Below are 21,728 nucleotides of genomic sequence, written 5' to 3' on the forward strand. Positions count from 1 at the left end.
TGCTGTGCATCCTATACAATCATGTCTGTACACCCCTCCATGCTGTGCATCCGATACTATACAATCATCTCTGTACACCCCTCCCTGCTGTGCATCCTACACAATCATCTCTGTACACCCCTCCCTCCTGTGCATCCTACACAATCATCTCTGTACACCCCTCCCTGCTGTGTATCCTACACAATCATCTCTGTACACCCCTCCCTGCTGTGCATCCTACACAATCATCTCTGTACACCCCTCCCTGCTGTGCATCCTACACAATCATCTCTGTACACCCCTCCCTGCTGTGCATCCTATACTACAATCATCTCTGTACACCCCTCCCTGCTGTGCATCCTATACAATCATCTCTGTACACCCCTCCCTGCTGTGCATCCTATACTACAATCATCTCTGTACACCCCACCCTGCTGTGCATCCTATACAATCATCTCTGTACACCTCTCCCTGCTGTGCATCCTATGCAATCATCTCTGTACACCCCTCCCTGCTCTGCATCCTATACAATCATCTCTGTACACCCCTCCATGCTGTGCATCCTATACTATACAATCATCTCTGTACACCCCTCCCTGCTGTGCATCCTATACAATCATCTCTGTACACCCCTCCCTGCTGTGCATCCTACACAATCATCTCTGTACACCCCTCCCTGCTGTGCATCCTACACAACCATCTCTGTACACCCCTCCCTGCTGTGCATCCTACACAATCATCTCTGTACACCCCTCCCTGCTGTGCATCCTATACTACAATCATCTCTGTACACCCCTCCCTGCTGTGCATCCTATACAATCATCTCTGTACACCCCTCCCTGCTGTGCATCCTATACTACAATCATCTCTGTACACCCCTCCCTGCTGTGCATCCTATACAATCATCTCTGTACACCCCTCCCTGCTGTGCATCCTATGCAATCATCTCTGTACACCCCTCCCTGCTGTGCATCCTATACTCTGCCCGTCTCTCTCTGCTGTGCATCCTATACAATCATCTCTGTACGCCCCTCCCTGCTGTGCATCCTATACAATCATCTCTGTATACCCCTCCCTCCTGTGCATCCTATACTACAATCATCTCTGTACACCCCACCCTGCTGTGCATCCTATACAATCATCTCTGTACACCCCTCACTGCTGTGCATCCTATGCAATCATCCCTGTACACCCCTCCCTGCTGTGCATCCTATACTCTGCCCGTCTCTCTCTGCTGTGCATCCTATACAATCATCTCTGTACTCCCCTCCCTGCTGTGCATCCTATACAATCATCTCTGTACACCCCTCCCTGCTGTGCATCCTATACAATAATCTCTGTACACCCCTCCCTGCTGTGCATCCTATGCAATCATCTCTGTACACCCCTCCCTGCTGTGCATCCTATACAACCATCTCTGTACGCCCCTCTGCTGTGCATCCTATACAATCATCCCTGTACGCCCCTCTGCTGTGCATCCTATACAATCATCCCTGTACACCCCTCCCTGCTGTGCATCCTATACAACCATCTCTGTACACCCCTCTGCTGTGCATCCTACACAATCATCTCTGTACACCCCTCCCTGCTGTGCATCCTATACAATCAGCTCTGTACACCCCTCCCTGCTGTGCATCCTATACAATCATCTCTGTACACCCCTCCCTGCTGTGCATCCTATACAATCATCTCTGTACACCCCTCCCTGCTGTGCATCCTATACAATCATCTCTGTACACCCCTCCCTGCTGTGCATCCTATGCAATCATCTCTGTACACCCCTCCCTGCTGTGCATCCTATACAACCATCTCTGTATGCCCCTCTGCTGTGCATCCTATACAATCATCCCTGTACGCCCCTCTGCTGTGCATCCTATACAATCATCCCTGTACACTCCTCCCTGCTGTGCATCCTACACAACCATCTCTGTACACCCCTCTGCTGTGCATCCTACACAATCATCTCTGTACACCCCTCCCTGCTGTGCATCCTATGCACTCATCTCTGTACACCCCTCCCTAATGTGCATCCTATACAATCATCTCTGTACACCCCTCCCTGCTGTGCATCCTAGACAATCATCATTGTACGCCCCTCCCTGCTGTGCATCCTATACTATCATCTCTGTACGCCCCTCCCTGCTGTGCATCCTATACAATCATCTCTGTACACCCCTCCCTGCTGTGCATCCTATACAATCATCTCTGTACACCCCTCCCTGCTGTGCATCCTATACAATCATCTCTGTACACCCCCTCTGTTGTGCATCCTATACAATCATCTCTGAACACCCCTCCCTGCTGTGCATCCTATACAATCATCTCTGTACACCCCTCCCTGCTGTGCATCCTATACAATCATCTCTGTACGCCCCTCCCTGCTGTGCATCCTAGACAATCATCTCTGTACGCCCCTCCCTGCTGTGCATCCTATACTATCATCTCTGTACGCCCCTCCCTGCTGTGCATCCTAGACAATCATCTCTGTACGCCCCTCCCTGCTGTGCATCCTATACAATCATCTCTGTACGCCCCTCCCTGCTGTGCATCCTATACTATCATCTGTGTACGCCCCTCCCTGCTGTGCATCCTATACAATCATCTCTGTACGCCCTCCCTGCTGTGCATCCTATACAATCATCTCTGTACACCCCTCCCTGCTGTGCATCCTATACAATCATCTCTGTACACCCCTCCCTGCTGTGCATCCTATACAATCATCTCTGTACACCCCCTCTGCTGTGCATCCTATACAATCATCTCTGAACACCCCTCCCTGCTGTGCATCCTACACAATCATCTCTGTACACCCCTCCCTGCTGTGCATCCTACACAATCATCTCTGTACACCCCTCCCTGCTGTGCATCCTACACAATCATCTCTGTACACCCCTCCGTGCATCCTATACAATCATCTCTGTACACCCCTCCCTGCTGTGCATCCTATACTATCATCTCTGTACACCCCTCCCTCCTGTGCTTCCTATACTACAATCATCTCTGTACACCCCTCCCTGCTGTGCATCCTATACTATCATCTCTGTACACCCCTCCCTCCTGTGCATCCTATACAACCATCTCTGTACACCCCTCCCTGCTGTGCATCCTACACAATCATCTCTGTACACCCCTCCCTGCTGTGCATCCTATACAATCATCTCTGTACGCCCCTCCATGCTGTGCATCCTATACAATCATCTCTGTACGCCCCTCCCTGCTGTGCATCCTATGCAATCATCTCTGTACGCCCCTCCCTGCTGTGCATCCTATGCAATCATCTCTGTACGCCCCTCCCTGCTGTGCATCCTATGCAATCATCTCTGTACTCCCCTCCCTGCTGTGCATCCTATGCAATCATCTCTGTACGCCCCTCCCTGCTGTGTATCCTAGACAATCATCTCTGTACGCCCCTCCCTGCTGTGCATCCTATACTATCATCTCTGTACACCCCTCCCTGCTGTGTATCCTAGACAATCATCTCTGTACGCCCCTCCCTGCTGTGCATCCTATACTATCATCTCTGTACGCCCCTCCCTGCTGTGCATCCTATACAATCATCTCTGTACGCCCTCCCTGCTGTGCATCCTATACAATCATCTCTGTACAGCTCTCCCTGCTGTGCATCCTATACAATCATCTCTGTACACCTCTCCCTTCTGTGCATCCTATACTATCATCTCTGTACACCCCTCCCTGCAGTGTATTCTATACAATCATCTCTGTACACCCCTCCCTGCTGTGCATTCTATACAATCATCTCTGTACACCCCTCCCTGCTGTGCATCCTATACAATCATCTCTGTACACCCCTCCCTGCTGTGCATCCTACACAATCATCTCTGTACACCCCTCCCTGCTGTGCATCCTACACAATCATCTCTGTACACCCCTCCCTGCTGTGCATCCTACACAATCATCTCTGTACACCCCTCCCTCCTGTGCATCCTACACAATCATCTCTGTACACCCCTCCCTGCTGTGCATCCTACACAATCATCTTTGTACACCCCTCCCTGCTGTGCATCCTACACAATCATCTCTGTACACCCCTCCCTGCTGTGCATCCTATACTACAATCATCTCTGTACACCCCTCCCTGCTGTGCATCCTATACAATCATCTCTGTACACCCCTCCCTGCTGTGCATCCTATACTACAATCATCTCTGTACACCCCTCCCTGCTGTGCATCCTATACAATCATCTCTGTAGACCCCTCCCTGCTGTGCATCCTATGCAATCATCTCTGTACACCCCTCCCTGCTGTGCATCCTATATTCTGCCCGTCTCTCTCTGCTGTGCATCCTATACAATCATCTCTGTACGCCCCTCCCTGCTGTGCATCCTATACAATCATCTCTGTACACCCCTCACTGCTGTGCATCCTATACTACAATCATCTCTGTACACCCTTCCCTACTGTGCATCCTATACAATCATCTCTGTACACCCCTCCCTGCTGTGCATCCTATGCAATCATCCCTGTACACCCCTCCCTGCTGTGCATCCTATACTCTGCCCGTCTCTCTCTGCTGTGCATCCTATACAATCATCTCTGTACTCCCCTCCCTGCTGTGCATCCTATACAATCATCTCTGTACACCCCTCCCTGCTGTGCATCCTATACAATCATCTCTGTACACGCCTCCCTGCTGTGCATCCTAGGCAATCATCTCTGTACACCCCTCCCTAATGTGCATCCTATACAATCATCTCTGTACACCCCTCCCTGCTGTGCATCCTATGCAATCATCTCTGTACACCCCTCCCTGCTCTGCATCCTATACAATCATCTCTGTACACCCCTCCATGCTGTGCATCCTATACTATACAATCATCTCTGTACACCCCTCCCTGCTCTGCATCCTATACAATCATCTCTGTACACCCCTCTCTGCTGTGCATCCTATACAATCATCTCTGTACGCCCCTCCCTTCTGTGCATCCTATACAATCATCTCTGTACGCCCCTCTCTGCTGTGCATCCTATGCAATCATCTCTGTACGCCCCTCCCTGCTGTGCATACTATGCAATCATCCCTGTACACCCCTCCCTGCTGTGCATCCTACACAATCATCTCTGTACACCCCTCCCTGCTGTGCATCCTATACAATCATCTCTGTACACCTCTCCCTGCTGTGCATCCTATACAATCATCTCTGTACACCCCTCCCTGCTGTGCATCCTATACAATCATCTCTGTACACCCCCTCTGCTGTACATCCTATACAATCATCTCTGTAAACCTCTCCCTGCTGTGCTTTCTATACAATCATCTCTGTACACCCCTCCCTGCTGTGCATCCTATACAATCATCTCTGTACACCCCTCCCTGCTGTGCATCCTATACAATCATCTCTGTACACCCCCTCTGCTGTGCATCCTATACAATCATCTCTGTAAACCCCTCCCTGCTGTGCATCCTATACAATCATCTCTGTACGCCCCTCCCTGCTGTGCATCCTATACAATCATCTCTGTACACCCCTCCCTGCTGTGCATCCTACACAATCATCTCTGTACACCCCTCCCTCCTGTGCATCCTATACTACAATCATCTCTGTACACCCCTCCCTGCTGTGCATCCTATACTATCATCTCTGTACACCCCTCCCTCCTGTGCATCCTATACAACCATCTCTGTACACCCCTCCCTGCTGTGCATCCTATACAATCATCTCTGTACACCCCTCCCTGCTGTGCATCCTATACTATCATCTCTGTACACCCCTCCCTCCTGTGCATCCTATACTACAATCATCTCTGTACACCCCTCCCTGCTGTGCATCCTATACTATCATCTCTGTACACCCCTCCCTCCTGTGCATCCTATACAACCATCTCTGTACACCCCTCCCTGCTGTGCATCCTATACAATCATCTCTGTACACCCCTCCCTGCTGTGCATCCTATACAATCATCTCTGTACATCCCTCCCTGCTGTGCATCCTATGCAATCATCTCTGTACACCCCTCCCTGCTCTGCATCCTATGCAATCATCTCTGTACGCCCCTCCCTACTGTGCATCCTATACAATCATCTCTGTACGCCCCTCCCTGCTGTGCATCCTATACAATCATCTCTGTACGCCCCTCCCTGCTGTGCATCCTATACAATCATCTCTGTACACACCTCCCTGCTGTGCCACCTATACAATCATCTCTGTACACCCCTCCCTGCTCTGCATCCTATACAATCATCTCTGTACACCCCTCCCTGCTGTGCATCCTATACAATCATCTCTGTACTCCCCTCCATGCTGTGCATCCTATATTATACAATCATCTCTGTACACCCCTCCCTGCTGTGCATCCTATACAATCATCTCTGTACACCCCTCCCTGCTGTGTATTCTATACAATCATCTCTGTACACCCCTCCCTGCTGTGCATCCTATGCAATCAACTCTGTACGCCCCTCCCTGCTGTGCATCCTATGCAATCATCTCTGTACGCCCCTCCCTGCTGTGCATCCTATGCAATCATCTCTGTACGCCCCTCCCTACTGTGCATCCTATGCAATCATCTCTATACTCCCCTCCCTGCTGTGCATCCTATGCAATCATCTCTGTACGCTCCTCCCTGCTGTCCATCCTATGCTATCATCTCTGTACGCCCCTCCCTGCTGTGCATCCTAGACAATCATCTCTGTACGCCCCTCCCTGCTGTGCATCCTAGACAATCATCTCTGTACGCCCCTCCCTGCTGTGCATCCTAGACAATCATCTCTGTACGCCCCTCCCTGCTCTGCATCCTATACTATCATCTCCGTGCGCCCCTCCCTGCTGTGCATCCTATACTATCATCTCCGTACACCCCTCCCTGCTGTGCATCCTACACAATCATCTCTGTACACCCCTCCCTGCTGTGCATCCTACACAATCATCTCTGTACACCCCTCATACTGTGCATCCTACACAATCATCTCTGTACACCCCTCCCTGCTGTGCATCCTACACAATCATCTCTGTACACCCCTCCCTCCTGTGCATCCTACACAATCATCTCTGTACACCCCTCCCTGCTGTGCATCCTATACAATCATCTCTGTACACCCCTCCCTGCTGTGCATCCTACACAATCATCTCTGTACACCCCTCCCTGCTGTGCATCCTATACTACAATCATCTCTGTACACCCCTCCCTGCTGTGCATCCTATACAATCATCTCTGTACACCCCTCCCTGCTGTGCATCCTATACTACAATCATCTCTGTACACCCCTCCCTGCTGTGCATCCTATACAATCATCTCTGTACACCCCTCCCTGCTGTGCATCCTATGCAATCATCTCTGTACACCCCTCCCTGCTGTGCATCCTATACTCTGCCCGTCTCTCTCTGCTGTGCATCCTATACAATCATCTCTGTACGCCCCTCCCTGCTGTGCATCCTATACAATCATCTCTGTATACCCCTCCCTGCTGTGCATCCTATACTACAATCATCTGTGTACACCCCTCCCTGCTGTGCATCCTATACAATCATCTCTGTACACCCCTCCCTGCTGTGCATCCTATGCAATCATCCCTGTACACCCCTCCCTGATGTGCATCCTATACTCTGCCCGTCTCTCTCTGCTGTGCATCCTATACAATCATCTCTGTAGTCCCCTCCCTGCTGTGCATCCTATACAATCATCTCTGTACACCCCTCCCTGCTGTGCATCCTATACAATCATCTCTGTACACCCCTCCCTGCTGTGCATCCTATGCAATCATCTCTGTACACCCCTCCCTGCTGTGCATCCTATACAACCATCTCTGTACGCCCCTCTGCTGTGCATCCTATACAATCATCCCTGTACGCCCCTCTGCTGTGCATCCTATACAATCATCCCTGTACACCCCTCCCTGCTGTGCATCCTATACAATCATCTCTGTACACCCCTCCCTGCTGTGCATCCTACACAATCATCTCTGTACACCCCTCCCTGCTGTGCATCCTATGCAATCATCTCTGTACACCCCTCCCTGCTGTGCATCCTATGCAATCATCTCTGTACACCCCTCCCTGCTGTGCATCCTATGCAATCATCTCTGTACACCCCTCCCTGCTGTGCATCCTATACAATCATCTCTGTACACCCCTCCCTGCTGTGCATCCTATACTATCATCTCTGTACACCCCTCCCTGCTGTGCATCCTATACAATCATCTCTGTACACCCCTCCCTGCTGTGCATCCTATACAATCATCTCTGTACACCCCTCCCTGCTGTGCATCCTACACAATCATCTCTGTACACCCCTCCCTCCTGTGCATCCTACACAATCATCTCTGTACACCCCTCCCTGCTGTGCATCCTACACAATCATCTCTGTACACCCCTCCCTGCTGTGCATCCTACACAATCATCTCTGTACACCCCTTCCTGCTGTGCATCCTACACAATCATCTCTGTACACCCCTCCCTGCTGTGCATCCTATACTACAATCATCTCTGTACACCCCTCCCTGCTGTGCATCCTATACAATCATCTCTGTACACCCCTCCCTGCTGTGCATCCTATACTACAATCATCTCTGTACACCCCTCCCTGCTGTGCATCCTATACAATCATCTCTGTACACCCCTCCCTGCTGTGCATCCTATGCAATCATCTCTGTACACCCCTCCCTGCTGTGCTTCCTATACTCTGCCCGTCTCTCTCTGCTGTGCATCCTATACAATCATCTCTGTACGCCCCTCCTTGCTGTGCATCCTATACAATCATCTCTGTACACCCCTCCCTGCAGTGGATCCTATACTACAATCATCTCTGTACACCCCTCCCTGCTGTGCATCCTATACAATCATCTCTGTACACCCCTCCCTGCTGTGCATCCTATGCAATCATCCCTGTACACCCCTCCCTGCTGTGCATCCTATACTCTGCCCGTCTCTCTCTGCTGTGCATCCTATACAATCATCTCTGTACTCCCCTCCCTGCTGTGCATCCTATACAATCATCTCTGTACACCCCTCCCTGCTGTGCATCCTATACAATCATCTCTGTACACCCCTCCCTGCTGTGCATCCTATGCAATCATCTCTGTACACCCCTCCCTGCTGTGCATCCTATACAACCATCTCTGTACGCCCCTCTGCTGTGCATCCTATACAATCATCCCTGTACGCCCCTCTGCTGTGCATCCTATACAACCATCTCTGTACACCCCTCCCTAATGTGCATCCTATACAATCATCTCTGTACACCCCTCCCTGCTGTGCATCCTATGCAATCATCTCTGTACACCCCTCCCTAATGTGCATCCTATACAATCATCTCTGTACACCCCTCCCTGCTGTGCATCCTATGCAATCATCTCTGTACACCCCTCCCTGCTGTGCATCCTATGCAATCATCTCTGTACACCCCTCCCTAATGTGCATCCTATACAATCATCTCTGTACGCCCCTCCCTGCTGTGCATCCTAGACAATCATCTCTGTACGCCCCTCCCTGCTGTGCATCCTTTACTATCATCTCTGTACGCCCCTCCCTGCTGTGCATCCTATACAATCATCTCTGTACGCCCTCCCTGCTGTGCATCCTATACAATCATCTCTGTACACCCCTCCCTGCTGTGCATCCTATACAATCATCTCTGTACACCCCTCCCTGCTGTGCATCCTATACAATCATCTCTGTACACCCCTCCCTGCTGTGCATCCTATACTCTGCCCGTCTCTCTCTGCTGTGCATCGTATACAATCATCTCTGTACTCCCCTCCCTGCTGTGCATCCTATACAATCATCTCTGTACACCCCTCCCTGCTGTGCATCCTATACAATCATCTCTGTACACCCCTCCCTGCTGTGCATCCTATGCAATCATCTCTGTACACCCCTCCCTGCTGTGCATCCTATACAACCATCTCTGTACGCCCCTCTGCTGTGCATCCTATACAATCATCCCTGTACGCCCCTCTGCTGTGCATCCTATACAATCATCCCTGTACACTCCTCCCTGCTGTGCATCCTATACAACCATCTCTGTACACCCCTCTGCTGTGCATCCTACACAATCATCTCTGTACACCCCTCCCTACTGTGCATCCTATGCAATCATCTCTGTACACCCCTCCCTAATGTGCATCCTATACAATCATCTCTGTACACCCCTCCCTGCTGTGCATCCTATGCAATCATCTCTGTACACCCCTCCCTAATGTGCATCCGATACAATCATCTCTGTACACCCCTCCCTGCTGTGCATCCTATGCAATCATCTCTGTACACCCCTCCCTGCTGTGCATCCTATGCAATCATCTCTGTACACCCCTCCCTAATGTACATCCTATACAATCATCTCTGTACGCCCCTCCCTGCTGTGCATCCTAGACAATCATCTCTGTACGCCCCTCCCTGCTGTGCATCCTTTACTATCATCTCTGTACGCCCCTCCCTGCTGTGCATCCTATACAATCATCTCTGTACGCCCTCCCTGCTGTGCATCCAATACAATCATCTCTGTACACCCCTCCCTGCTGTGCATCCTATACAATCATCTCTGTACACCCCTCCCTGCTGTGCATCCTATACAATCATCTCTGTACACCCCCTCTGCTGTGCATCCTATACAATCATCTCTGAACACCCCTCCCTGCTGTGCATCCTATACAATCATCTCTGTACACCCCTCCCTGCTGTGCATCCTATACAATCATCTCTGTACGCCCCTCCCTGCTGTGCATCCTAGACAATCATCTCTGTACGCCCCTCCCTGCTGTGCATGCTATACTATCATCTCTGTACGCCCCTCCCTGCTGTGCATCCTATGCAATCATCTCTGTACTCCCCTCCCTGCTGTGCATCCTATGCAATCATCTCTGTACGCTCCTCCCTGCTGTGTATTCTATGCTATCATCTCTGTACGCCCCTCCCTGCTGTGCATCCTATGCAATCATCTCTGTACACCCCTCCCTGCTGTGCATCCTAGACAATCATCTCCGTACGCCCCTCCCTGCTGTGCATCCTATACTATCATCTGCGTACGCCCCTCCCTGCTGTGCATCCTATACAATCATCTCCGTACGCCCTCCCTGCTGTGCATCCTATACAATCATCTCCGTACACCCCTCCCTGCTCTGCATCCTATACTATCATCTCCGTGCACCCCTCCCTGCTGTGCATCCTATACTATCATCTCCGAACACCCCTCCCTGCTGTGTATTCTATACAATCATCTCCGTACACCCCTCCCTGCTGTGCATTCTATACAATCATCTCTGTACACCCCTCCCTGCTGTGCATCCTACACAATCATCTCTGTACACCCCTCCCTGCTGTGCATCCTACACAATCATCTCTGTACACCCCTCCCTGCTGTGCATCCTACACAATCATCTCTGTACACCCCTCCCTGCTGTGCATCCTACACAATCATCTCTGTACGCCCCTCCCTGCTGTGCATCCTACACAATCATCTCTGTACACCCCTCCCTGCTGTGCATCCTATACTACAATCATCTCTGTACACCCCTCCCTGCTGTGCATCCTATACAATCATCTCTGTACACCCCTCCCTGCTGTGCATCCTATACTACAATCATCTCTGTACACCCCTCCCTGCTGTGCATCCTATACAATCATCTCTGTACACCCCTCCCTGCTGTGCATCCTATGCAATCATCTCTGTACACCCCTCCCTGCTGTGCATCCTATACTCTGCCCGTCTCTCTCTGCTGTGCATCCTATACAATCATCTCTGTACGCCCCTCCCTGCTGTGCATCCTATACAATCATCTCTGTATACCCCTCCCTCCTGTGCATCCTATACTACAATCATCTCTGTACACCCCACCCTGCTGTGCATCCTATACAATCATCTCTGTATACCCCTCACTGCTGTGCATCCTATGCAATCATCCCTGTACACCCCTCCCTGCTGTGCATCCTATACTCTGCCCGTCTCTCTCTGCTGTGCATCCTATACAATCATCTCTGTACTCCCCTCCCTGCTGTGCATCCTATACAATCATCTCTGTACACCCCTCCCTGCTGTGCATCCTATACAATAATCTCTGTACACCCCTCCCTGCTGTGCATCCTATGCAATCATCTCTGTACACCCCTCCCTGCTGTGCATCCTATACAACCATCTCTGTACGCCCCTCTGCTGTGCATCCTATACAATCATCCCTGTACGCCCCTCTGCTGTGCATCCTATACAATCATCCCTGTACACCCCTCCCTGCTGTGCATCCTATACAACCATCTCTGTACACCCCTCTGCTGTGCATCCTACACAATCATCTCTGTACACCCCTCCCTGCTGTGCATCCTATACAATCAGCTCTGTACACCCCTCCCTGCTGTGCATCCTATGCAATCATCTCTGTACACCCCTCACTAATGTGCATCCTATGCAATCATCTCTGTACACCCCTCCCTGCTGTGCATCCTATGCAATCATCTCTGTACACCCCTCCCTGCTGTGCATCCTATGCAATCATCTCTGTACACCCCTCCCTGCTGTGCATCCTATACTATCATCTCTGTACACCCCTCCCTGCTGTGCATCCTATACAATCATGTCTGTACACCCCTCCATGCTGTGCATCCGATACTATACAATCATCTCTGTACACCCCTCCCTGCTGTGCATCCTACACAATCATCTCTGTACACCCCTCCCTCCTGTGCATCCTACACAATCATCTCTGTACACCCCTCCCTGCTGTGTATCCTACACAATCATCTCTGTACACCCCTCCCTGCTGTGCATCCTACACAATCATCTCTGTACACCCCTCCCTGCTGTGCATCCTACACAATCATCTCTGTACACCCCTCCCTGCTGTGCATCCTATACTACAATCATCTCTGTACACCCCTCCCTGCTGTGCATCCTATACAATCATCTCTGTACACCCCTCCCTGCTGTGCATCCTATACTACAATCATCTCTGTACACCCCACCCTGCTGTGCATCCTATACAATCATCTCTGTACACCTCTCCCTGCTGTGCATCCTATGCAATCATCTCTGTACACCCCTCCCTGCTCTGCATCCTATACAATCATCTCTGTACACCCCTCCATGCTGTGCATCCTATACTATACAATCATCTCTGTACACCCCTCCCTGCTGTGCATCCTATACAATCATCTCTGTACACCCCTCCCTGCTGTGCATCCTACACAATCATCTCTGTACACCCCTCCCTGCTGTGCATCCTACACAACCATCTCTGTACACCCCTCCCTGCTGTGCATCCTACACAATCATCTCTGTACACCCCTCCCTGCTGTGCATCCTATACTACAATCATCTCTGTACACCCCTCCCTGCTGTGCATCCTATACAATCATCTCTGTACACCCCTCCCTGCTGTGCATCCTATACTACAATCATCTCTGTACACCCCTCCCTGCTGTGCATCCTATACAATCATCTCTGTACACCCCTCCCTGCTGTGCATCCTATGCAATCATCTCTGTACACCCCTCCCTGCTGTGCATCCTATACTCTGCCCGTCTCTCTCTGCTGTGCATCCTATACAATCATCTCTGTACGCCCCTCCCTGCTGTGCATCCTATACAATCATCTCTGTATACCCCTCCCTCCTGTGCATCCTATACTACAATCATCTCTGTACACCCCACCCTGCTGTGCATCCTATACAATCATCTCTGTACACCCCTCACTGCTGTGCATCCTATGCAATCATCCCTGTACACCCCTCCCTGCTGTGCATCCTATACTCTGCCCGTCTCTCTCTGCTGTGCATCCTATACAATCATCTCTGTACTCCCCTCCCTGCTGTGCATCCTATACAATCATCTCTGTACACCCCTCCCTGCTGTGCATCCTATACAATAATCTCTGTACACCCCTCCCTGCTGTGCATCCTATGCAATCATCTCTGTACACCCCTCCCTGCTGTGCATCCTATACAACCATCTCTGTACGCCCCTCTGCTGTGCATCCTATACAATCATCCCTGTACGCCCCTCTGCTGTGCATCCTATACAATCATCCCTGTACACCCCTCCCTGCTGTGCATCCTATACAACCATCTCTGTACACCCCTCTGCTGTGCATCCTACACAATCATCTCTGTACACCCCTCCCTGCTGTGCATCCTATACAATCAGCTCTGTACACCCCTCCCTGCTGTGCATCCTATACAATCATCTCTGTACACCCCTCCCTGCTGTGCATCCTATACAATCATCTCTGTACACCCCTCCCTGCTGTGCATCCTATACAATCATCTCTGTACACCCCTCCCTGCTGTGCATCCTATGCAATCATCTCTGTACACCCCTCCCTGCTGTGCATCCTATACAACCATCTCTGTATGCCCCTCTGCTGTGCATCCTATACAATCATCCCTGTACGCCCCTCTGCTGTGCATCCTATACAATCATCCCTGTACACTCCTCCCTGCTGTGCATCCTACACAACCATCTCTGTACACCCCTCTGCTGTGCATCCTACACAATCATCTCTGTACACCCCTCCCTGCTGTGCATCCTATGCACTCATCTCTGTACACCCCTCCCTAATGTGCATCCTATACAATCATCTCTGTACACCCCTCCCTGCTGTGCATCCTAGACAATCATCTCTGTACGCCCCTCCCTGCTGTGCATCCTATACTATCATCTCTGTACGCCCCTCCCTGCTGTGCATCCTATACAATCATCTCTGTACACCCCTCCCTGCTGTGCATCCTATACAATCATCTCTGTACACCCCTCCCTGCTGTGCATCCTATACAATCATCTCTGTACACCCCCTCTGTTGTGCATCCTATACAATCATCTCTGAACACCCCTCCCTGCTGTGCATCCTATACAATCATCTCTGTACACCCCTCCCTGCTGTGCATCCTATACAATCATCTCTGTACGCCCCTCCCTGCTGTGCATCCTAGACAATCATCTCTGTACGCCCCTCCCTGCTGTGCATCCTATACTATCATCTCTGTACGCCCCTCCCTGCTGTGCATCCTAGACAATCATCTCTGTACGCCCCTCCCTGCTGTGCATCCTATACAATCATCTCTGTACGCCCCTCCCTGCTGTGCATCCTATACTATCATCTGTGTACGCCCCTCCCTGCTGTGCATCCTATACAATCATCTCTGTATGCCCTCCCTGCTGTGCATCCTATACAATCATCTCTGTACACCCCTCCCTGCTGTGCATCCTATACAATCATCTCTGTACACCCCTCCCTGCTGTGCATCCTATACAATCATCTCTGTACACCCCCTCTGCTGTGCATCCTATACAATCATCTCTGAACACCCCTCCCTGCTGTGCATCCTACACAATCATCTCTGTACACCCCTCCCTGCTGTGCATCCTACACAATCATCTCTGTACACCCCTCCCTGCTGTGCATCCTACACAATCATCTCTGTACACCCCTCCGTGCATCCTATACAATCATCTCTGTACACCCCTCCCTGCTGTGCATCCTATACTATCATCTCTGTACACCCCTCCCTCCTGTGCTTCCTATACTACAATCATCTCTGTACACCCCTCCCTGCTGTGCATCCTATACTATCATCTCTGTACACCCCTCCCTCCTGTGCATCCTATACAACCATCTCTGTACACCCCTCCCTGCTGTGCATCCTACACAATCATCTCTGTACACCCCTCCCTGCTGTGCATCCTATACAATCATCTCTGTATGCCCCTCCATGCTGTGCATCCTATACAATCATCTCTGTACGCCCCTCCCTGCTGTGCATCCTATGCAATCATCTCTGTACGCCCCTCCCTGCTGTGCATCCTATGCAATCATCTCTGTACGCCCCTCCCTGCTGTGCATCCTATGCAATCATCTCTGTACTCCCCTCCCTGCTGTGCATCCTATGCAATCATCTCTGTACGCCCCTCCCTGCTGTGTATCCTAGACAATCATCTCTGTACGCCCCTCCCTGCTGTGCATCCTATACTATCATCTCTGTACACCCCTCCCTGCTGTGTATCCTAGACAATCATCTCTGTACGCCCCTCCCTGCTGTGCATCCTATACTATCATCTCTGTACGCCCCTCCCTGCTGTGCATCCTATACAATCATCTCTGTACGCCCTCCCTGCTGTGCATCCTATACAATCATCTCTGTACAGCTCTCCCTGCTGTGCATCCTATACAATCATCTCTGTACACCTCTCCCTTCTGTGCATCCTATACTATCATCTCTGTACACCCCTCCCTGCAGTGTATTCTATACAATCATCTCTGTACACCCCTCCCTGCTGTGTATTCTATACAATCATCTCTGTACACCCCTCCCTGCTGTGCATCCTACACAATCATCTCTGTACACCCCTCCCTGCTGTGCATCCTACACAATCATCTCTGTACACCCCTCCCTGCTGTGCATCCTACACAATCATCTCTGTACACCCCTCCCTGCTGTGCATCCTACACAATCATCTCTGTACACCCCTCCCTCCTGTGCATCCTACACAATCATCTCTGTACACCCCTCCCTGCTGTGCATCCTACACAATCATCTTTGTACACCCCTCCCTGCTGTGCATCCTACACAATCATCTCTGTACACCCCTCCCTGCTGTGCATCCTATACTACAATCATCTCTGTACACCCCTCCCTGCTGTGCATCCTATACAATCATCTCTGTACACCCCTCCCTGCTGTGCATCCTATACTACAATCATCTCTGTACACCCCTCCCTGCTGTGCATCCTATACAATCATCTCTGTAGACCCCTCCCTGCTGTGCATCCTATGCAATCATCTCTGTACACCCCTCCCTGCTGTGCATCCTATATTCTGCCCGTCTCTCTCTGCTGTGCATCCTATACAATCATCTCTGTACGCCCCTCCCTGCTGTGCATCCTATACAATCATCTCTGTACACCCCTCACTGCTGTGCATCCTATACTACAATCATCTCTGTACACCCTTCCCTACTGTGCATCCTATACAATCATCTCTGTACACCCCTCCCTGCTGTGCATCCTATGCAATCATCCCTGTACACCCCTCCCTGCTGTGCATCCTATACTCTGCCCGTCTCTCTCTGCTGTGCATCCTATACAATCATCTCTGTACTCCCCTCCCTGCTGTGCATCCTATACAATCATCTCTGTACACCCCTCCCTGCTGTGCATCCTATACAATCATCTCTGTACACCCCTCCCTGCTGTGCATCCTATGCAATCATCTCTGTACACCCCTCCCTGCTGTGCATCCTATACAACCATCTCTGTACGCCCCTCTGCAGTGCATCCTATACAATCATCCCTGTACGCCCCTCTGCTGTGCATCCTATACAATCATCCCTGTACACCCCTCCCTGCTGTGCATCCTATACAACCATCTCTGTACACCCCTCTGCTGTGCATCCTACACAATCATCTCTGTACACCCCTCCCTGCTGTGAATCCTATACAATCATCCCTGTACACCCCTCCCTGCTGTGCATCCTATACAATCATCCCTGTACACCCCTCCCTGCTGTGCATCCTATGCAATCATCTCTGTACACCCCTCCCTAATGTGCATCCTATGCAATCATCTCTGTACACCCCTCCCTGCTGTGCATCCTATGCAATCATCTCTGTACACCCCTCCCTGCTCTGCATCCTATACAATCATCTCTGTACACCCCACCCTGCTGCGCATCCTATACAATCATCTCTGTACACCCCTCCCAGCTGCGCATCCTATACAATCATCTCTGTACACGCCTCCCTGCTGCGCATCCTATACAATCATCTCTGTACACCCCTCCCTGCTCTGCATCCTATACGACCATCTCTGTTCACCCCTCCCTGCTGTGCATCCTATACAACCATCTCTGTACACCCCTCCCTGCTGTGCATACTATACTATACAATCATCTCTGTACACCCCTCCCTGCTGTGCATCCTATACAATCATCTCTGTACACCCCTCCCTGCTGTGCATCCTATAAAATCATCTGTGTACACCCCTCCCTGCTGTGCATCCTATACAATCATCTCTGTACACCCCTCCCTGCTGCGCATCCTATACAATCATCTCTGTACACCCCTCCCTGCTCTGCATCCTATACAATCTTCTCTGTACACCCCTCCCTGCTCTGCATCCTATACAATCATCTCTGTACACCCCTCCCTGCTGCGCATCCTATACAATCATCTCTGTACACCCCTCCCTGCTGCGCATCCTATACAATCTTCTCTGTACACCCCTCCCTGCTCTGCATCCTATACAATCATCTCTGTACACCCCTCCCTGCTGCGCATCCTATACAATCATCTCTGTACACCCCTCCCTGCTGCGCATCCTATACAATCATCTCTGTACACCCCTCCCTGCTGTGCATCCTATACAACCATCTCTGTACACCCCTCCCTGCTGTGCATCCTATACTATACAATCATCTCTGTACACCCCTCCCTGCTGTGCATCCTATACAATCATCTCTGTACACCCCTCCCTGCTGTGCATCCTATACAATCATCTCTGTACTCCCCTCCCTGCTGTGCATCCTATGCAACCATCTCTGAACACCCCTCCCTGCTGTGCATCCTATACAATCATCTCTGTACACCCCTCCCTGCTGTGCAACCTATGCAACCATCTCTGAACACCCCTCCCTGCTGTGCATCCTATACAATCATCTCTGTACACCCCTCCCTGCTGTGCATCCTATACAATCATCTCTGTACGCCCATCCCTGCTGTGCATCCTAGACAATCATCTCTGTACGCCCCTCCCTGCTGTGCATCCTATACTATCATCTCTGTACGCCCCTCCCTGCTGTGCATCCTATACAATCATCTCTCCCTGCTGTGCATCCTATGCAATCATCCCTGTACACCCCTCCCTGCTGTGCATCCTATACTCTGCCCGTCTCTCTCTGCTGTGCATCCTATACAATCATCTCTGTACACCCCTCCCTGCTGTGCATCCTATACAATCATCTCTGTACGCCCCTCCATGCTGTGCATCCTATACAATCATCTCTGTACACCCCTCCCTGCTGTGCATCCTATACAATCATCTCTGTACACCCCTCCCTGCTCTGCATCCTATACAATCATCTCTGTACACCCCTCCCTGCTGTGCATCCTATACAATCATCTCTGTACTTCCCTCCCTGCTGTGCATCCTATATTATACAATCATCTCTGTACACCCCTCCCTGCTGTGCATCCTATGCAATCATCTCTGTACACCCCTCCCTGCTGTGCATCCTATGCAATCATCTCTGTACGCCCCTCCCTGCTGTGCATCCTATGCAATCATCTCTGTACGCCCCTCCCTGCTGTGCATCCTATGCAATCATCTCTGTACGCCCCTCCCTGCTGTGCATCTTATGCAATCATCTCTGTACGCCTCTCCCTGCTGTGCATCCTATACTATCATCTCTGTACACCCCTCCCTGCTGTGTATTCTATACAATCATCTCTGTACACCCCTCCCTGCTGTGTATTCTATACAATCATCTCTGTACACCCCTCCCTGCTGTGCATCCTACACAATCATCTCTGTACACCCCTCCCTGCTGTGCATCCTACACAATCATCTCTGTACACCCCTCCCTGCTGTGCATCCTACACAATCATCTCTGTACACCCCTCCCTGCTGTGCATCCTACACAATCATCTCTGTACACCCCTCCCTGCTGTGCATCCTACACAATCATCTCTGTACACCCCTCCCTCCTGTGCATCCTACACAATCATCTCTGTACACCCCTCCCTGCTGTGCATCCTACACAATCATCTCTGTACACCCCTCCCTGCTGTGCATCCTACACAATCATCTCTGTACACCCCTCCCTGCTGTGCATCCTATACTACAATCATCTCTGTACACCCCTCCCTGCTGTGCATCCTATACAATCATCTCTGTAGACCCCTCCCTACTGTGCATCCTATACTACAATCATCTCTGTACACCCCTCCCTGCTGTGCATCCTATACTCTGCCCGTCTCTCTCTGCTGTGCATCCTATACAATCATCTCTGTACGCCCCTCCCTGCTGTGCATCCTATACAATCATCTCTGTACACCCCTCCCTGCTGTGCATCCTATACTACAATCATCTCTGTACACCCCTCCCTGCTGTGCATCCTATACAATCATCTCTGTACACCCCTCCATGCTGTGCATCCTATACAATCATCTCTGTACACCCCTCCCTGCTGTGCATCCTATACAATCATCTCTGTACGCCCCTCCATGCTGTGCATCCTATACAATCATCTCTGTACACCCCTCCCTGCTGTGCATCCTATACAATCATCTCTGTACACCCCTCCCTGCTCTGCATCCTATACAATCATCTCTGTACACCCCTCCCTGCTGTGCATCCTATACAATCATCTCTGTACTCCCCTCCCTGCTGTGCATCCTATATTATACAATCATCTCTGTACACCCCTCCCTGCTGTGCATCCTATGCAATCATCTCTGTACACCCCTCCCTGCTGTGCATCCTATGCAATCATCTCTGTACGCCCCTCCCTGCTGTGCATCCTATGCAATCATCTCTGTACGCCCCTCCCTGCTGTGCATCCTATGCAATCATCTCTGTACGCCCCTCCCTGCTGTGCATCTTATGCAATCATCTCTGTACGCCTCTCCCTGCTGTGCATCCTATACTATCATCTCTGTACACCCCTCCCTGCTGTGTATTCTATACAATCATCTCTGTACACCCCTCCCTGCTGTGTATTCTATACAATCATCTCTGTACACCCCTCCCTGCTGTGCATCCTACACAATCATTTCTGTACACCCCTCCCTGCTGTGCATCCTACACAATCATCTCTGTACACCCCTCCCTGCTGTGCATCCTACACAATCATCTCTGTACACCCCTCCCTGCTGTGCATCCTACACAATCATCTCTGTACACCCCTCCCTGCTGTGCATCCTACACAATCATCTCTGTACACCCCTCCCTCCTGTGCATCCTACACAATAATCTCTGTACACCCCTCCCTGCTGTGCATCCTACACAATCATCTCTGTACACCCCTCCCTGCTGTGCATCCTACACAATCATCTCTGTACACCCCTCCCTGCTGTGCATCCTATACTACAATCATCTCTGTACACCCCTCCCTGCTGTGCATCCTATACAATCATCTCTGTAGACCCCTCCCTACTGTGCATCCTATACTACAATCATCTCTGTACACCCCTCCCTGCTGTGCATCCTATACTCTGCCCGTCTCTCTCTGCTGTGCATCCTATACAATCATCTCTGTACGCCCCTCCCTGCTGTGCATCCTATACAATCATCTCTGTACACCCCTCCCTGCTGTGCATCCTATACTACAATCATCTCTGTACACCCCTCCCTGCTGTGCATCCTATACAATCATCTCTGTACACCCCTCCCTGCCGTGCATCCTATGCAATCATCCCTGTACACCCCTCCCTGCTGTGCATCCTATACTCTGCCCGTCTCTCTCTGCTGTGCATCCTATACAATCATCTCTGTACTCCCCTCCCTGCTGTGCATCCTATACAATCATCTCTGTACACCCCTCCCTGCTGTACATCCTATACAATCATCCCTGTACGCCCCTCTGCTGTGCATCCTATACAATCATCCCTGTACACCCCTCCCTGCTGTGCATCCTACACAACCATCTCTGTACACCCCTCTGCTGTGCATCCTACACAATCATCTCTGTACACCCCTCCCTGCTGTGCATCCTATACAATCATCCCTGTACACCCCTCCCTGCTGTGCATCCTATACAATCATCCCTGTACACCCCTCCCTGCTGTGCATCCTATGCAATCATCTCTGTACACCC

The sequence above is a fragment of the Taudactylus pleione genome, unplaced genomic scaffold, assembly GCF_031769625.1.
Source record: "Taudactylus pleione unplaced genomic scaffold, aTauple2 ptg002376l, whole genome shotgun sequence".
Classification (NCBI taxonomy): Eukaryota; Metazoa; Chordata; class Amphibia; order Anura; family Myobatrachidae; genus Taudactylus; species Taudactylus pleione.